Source organism: Oncorhynchus mykiss, chromosome 4 (genome assembly GCF_057628025.1).
Source record: "Oncorhynchus mykiss isolate SJ-2025 chromosome 4, ASM5762802v1, whole genome shotgun sequence".
NCBI classification, from domain to species: Eukaryota; Metazoa; Chordata; class Actinopteri; order Salmoniformes; family Salmonidae; genus Oncorhynchus; species Oncorhynchus mykiss.
Window position 1 is genome coordinate 25,680,488 of NC_143025.1, and position 4,821 is coordinate 25,685,308.

The window sequence follows — 4,821 nt, forward strand, 5'->3', positions numbered from 1 at the left end:
TAGGTGACGCTTACCCAGACTTACCTGTCTGAATTGATGGGTCATGTGAAATAAATGCTTTAATCAACCCAGTCACATCTAGCTAAGTGGATGGGTCCCTATTGTCTAGATCTGTAAACATGAAATACAATAGATGGCCGTAATCACCCCCAGACACACCTGGCTAACTTGATGGGTCGTGTAAACACCTGGAGAAGTGGAGTCTTTTGTTTGGACTTGTAGCTAGCCAGCTAAACAATGAACTGGAATAATCTGAACTCATACTACTACAAATATGAACTGATTGTCATAGCTGTAGTATGAATATGCAGGTAGCTAAAGCTAACCAACTAGGTTCAATATTAGCTAACTAGCTAACATTAGGCTATATATAACTAGCAATGCAAATGGTTTTCTGATTGAAATAATATTACTAACAGATCAAGCATTTAACATTAGCTAGCGAGCCAGCAAGCTAATGTTCGCTAGCTAGCGTACAGTATGCCTTAACTTGCAATGAAAATGAATTTCTGACAAAATTAGAAACGTATCATATCTGGAAATGTAGCTAGATTATTATATGCTGACCACAATGCCCGTGTCGTGTGCACAAGCATTACAAAATAAATGTACACAAACATGTTATTCAATCATTTCATCCAAACTCAAATGAAAGCTTCACGGCCGACTGTAAACATTTAACTCCGCTTTGTTTGTAGCTACATCTTCTTTGGCCAGCGTTATGTTAAATTACTCTAATTCACACTGACCGTGGCTTGTGTAGAAATTAGCCCATCACAACATTTTCCAACTGATCTGTCAATAGCGCCTGCTAAATTCAGGGCATCAATGTTGTTGAGAAAAGTAGCAAAACTTTTGTAGTTATCAATGGCTAACGTTATACATTTAAAAAAAAAACAGATAGAAAGATTTATCAACACATACTGAGCAGGTCATGCATTAGACAGAAGCATGCTACATGACAGACCAATCCAAACTCATCTACCACCATGTCCAGCCCATCCATTATCTCAGCAAATCACTTTTTCTGTGGATTAACCAACTAGGCTCGTAAGTAAAAAAGTGTATTCGTATTTACAGATGGAATATAAGTTTATTATTAAGGCACATGAACATTCACATGTTCCATAAGGCATTTCTGAGATTATAAATTTTTTTTTTTGGCGAAAAACATTAAAAGATGTTCAAATGCCTCTCATGTGAAGTAGTGACGTGCGACATACGCCTAGCTTCCTGAAGCAGGTCACCCTTGTCAAATGCAGATGGGGAGAAGTGTATGGAGTAAATTCATAAAATGGCTGAACCTCCATCCCAATCTCTTAGACGTTGTAATTATGCAATTTTTAGTCTGCTGCATCAATATGGCACTTAAAACTGACAGACCCAATTAAAAAGAAAATGTGTCAATGTAATCAGATTGCCCCAAGTCTTTTTTGTCTCTTCTTCCGCTGGTTTAGAATCTGACACTAAAAGAACAATAAAAGCTTGTTATTGTATGAGACTCATTTGCCATTGTGAAGATTTATCATGCAAAAGTTCCTTAAAAATTACAAAAGGGCTGGAGGGTGCTCAAGTACGGTGTCACATTCAGCTCTGCTAGGACTACACTCCACCTGTCTGTGGCATTTTACCTATGCCCTGCGCTGTGCTATAGGGCTCTTAATGATTCAGAGTGAATGATACACTAGACAAGGACTATGAGTATGATACAAGTGTGCAGAGCCATAACTGATGCAAGCAGTAGAATCAGATTTAAAAAAACAGATAAAAATGCAACTCATGGAACAGTGGGGACTGTGAAGAGACACACGCACAGCCACACACACACATGATAAGACACGCACTCTACACGCACATACACATGGATGTTATATTGTAGATATGTAGTGGCCTGAGGGAACACACTTAATGTATTGTGTAAATGTTATGAAATGTAATGTCATGTAATATTTGAAATAGTATATAACTGCCTTAATGTTGCTGGATCCCATGAAGAATAGCTGCTGCCTTGTCAGGGTTCTCTCCAGTGGTAAAAAGCCTCTGTTGTTCCTTACCAGTAGTCTGAGTGACAGGACCATGGTACTGGCACACGTTGCACAGCAGAGTGGACCTGTAAAATTGTCGCAGAACAGCAGACACAGCTATTTCTCTGTTGCCTATTGTTTCCCTTTAATGCATATAAATAGCTGTTTATTCCACCTTTTGCTGACCACTCTTTTAAGTGCCTGGGTTCAATGCCACAGTCCACACAGCCTGGCAAAGTGAAATGTATATAAGTCCTCAGCTCTGAATTATTAGAAGTCCATTAGAGCCAATCTTATGGTACTGTAAATGGCTGCTATATGATTAGCGCAGAGTACATCTGTGTGAAGTACTTTTATCACAGAGCAGTTTCTTTGCATCCGTATTTGTCTAGAGAGCTGTTAGCAGCTGTACCATTTCCTGGATAAGTAAGAGGAGGCCTGTTATAGTATGCAATATATTTCACCTTAAAGAAGTGATTCTAGGCACAGCTTTTTCTCTCCATCTCTTTACTAATAATGAGATAGCAGCTCATCCATATGCATCTCCATTACTGGAGAGGACCTTGGGAGTATGTTTGTGCTGAGTCTTCTGACCTTTCTTAGTCTAATACAAGTCAAGCACACTATGTTCAATGAAATTAGAAGCCAGCTCACAGACACCCTTCAGATATTTCCTGCTTCATTTGTTCCTTCTCATAATTGCAACTGCAACCCAATACATACCTAGACTTTGTTCACCCTAGCTTTGAAAATATAATACCGATGACATGCTACAGTGGAACACTTTTCCTTGTATATTCAGTAGTCAAGCCTGGGGAGCCATAAAAGTAATGACATAAAAGGTGTTATCGTCACCAGATGAAGAGGCTGCTGCGATGTGGAAGGATTGGAGTGGGTGGTGGGAGGGGGGTCAAGGAAATATAATATATTGAGTGTATCTAACAAAGAAAGTAGAGCCATATAAGAGCCAGTTTGCTCACAAAGGCTGAGGCTGACAAGGCTGATTACATGATTTATATAAACTGGCTGTAGCTACAGTTTAGCTGCAGACGGCATAGGGAGACAAGGCTAGTACTCATTGTGAGTCAAAGTTAGTACCAGTGCTACGGTTGTGGTTCTGGTGGAGGAGATGGAGACGGAGGAGGAGGAGGAGGAGGAGGAGCATGGGGAAGGGTGGTTGCTAATGTAAAATTCATTTAGACATACAACGAATCATATTAATTAAAATCATAAGTCCGTAACTGATTAACAATACAAACAAATTGGTTCAGAAGAGACTCTGAATCCTTCCTCTAAATTATTAACATAACAGAATCACAGTGAAATTTGTTCTTACTAAAAAAAAATTCTAGTGGCCAATTTAGTAATCCTTGATTCCACTGAGTTAAGAGAGCGTTAAAACCAATTCCAGCACTGACCCTTGACTAAACCTTTACTATAAACCTATAACTCTGCCAATGCTTAATCCTATCCTTATGTCATCATATTTATATGGGGGTAAATCACCATGAGGATAAGTATCTGGTTCTTAGATTAATAGACCATGGTGGGGAATAAAAGTGGATGAGAAAATGCTTTAGGGCCATATCAAGAGACCTATAATCTTCCCTGCCGTATATTTTCATCTGAAACGATGCCGTTACACTTCAAATTAAACAGGAAAAAAACCTGCCAGACACACCGCGCATTATCTATGTGTCCCTCTAGTAATGAGGTTGAGGTCTGCCTTGCTGTGACAGCCCCCTGCTTGGGTGGGAAGTGTTCTTTATTCATACTGGGTTGGATGACTTTTGAGGGTGCTGGTAATAGATATTATCCAGGATTTCCACCCACAACACTACTGACTTAACATCATGGATAGTTCTGGGAAAATGCACTTGTATATAGGCTTGTAGAAACAGATGAACATTAAAGATGTCATGCAGATGGCTCAGCTTTTGGACAGGAAAATGTATAAATACAGCAGAAACTAACGTAGGCAGATTGCTTAATATGATTCATAAGCAACAGGTTAGGTAGAAATGACCCCATATTTAGCAGCCTTTGTTCTTTGGCTATCCCCATAGGAGAACCCTTTTTGGTTTCAGGTAGAACCGTTTTGGGTTCAAAGTCGAACCCTCTGTGAAAAGGGTTCTTCATGGAAGCCAAACGGGTTCTACCTGGAACCAAAAAGGGTTCTTCAAAGGGTTCTTCTATGGGGACAGCCGAATAACCATTTTTTTTTTCTTAGAGTGTAGTGTACAAATAGGTGCAGTATATGAACATGTTTCAGGGAATAGCATGGTCAATACCATGTTCAAGGAAGCAGTTTTAACACATTCAGATGCCGTTTTCACTGTCAGTTGAGATCTCTGATCAAGGACAGTAAGCTCAGCTGTGAACTTTTGTTTTACCATCACATGCATATTCTAAAGATTGCATTGCGATATAATTGTGTTCTGTGCACTATAGTGAGATTTACTTTACACCACTCTGCCTACAACAATCTGATTTTAGGTGACACCATGCATCTCAAGAGAGAAGGCTAAAACCTGCGCACCACTACTTGTTTGCCCCAAAAAGTAGAACTTGGGTCCAAAAACTAATACAGGATAAGAAAGTGAGCTGGGCAGAAGGCGATCAGACAACAGCAATTGAATCTGAGGGAAAAAAATGAAATCGTGGTAAAGATTGTTTCAATATGTCAGCTAAAGAGTGCATCCATCACCTTCTCTGTAGATTTCAGTGTTTGCCACAGTGGGGCTGGCAGCATGGAGGATTCTGTCAGTGTTATGGATGGTGCTGGGGGCTGAGCAGC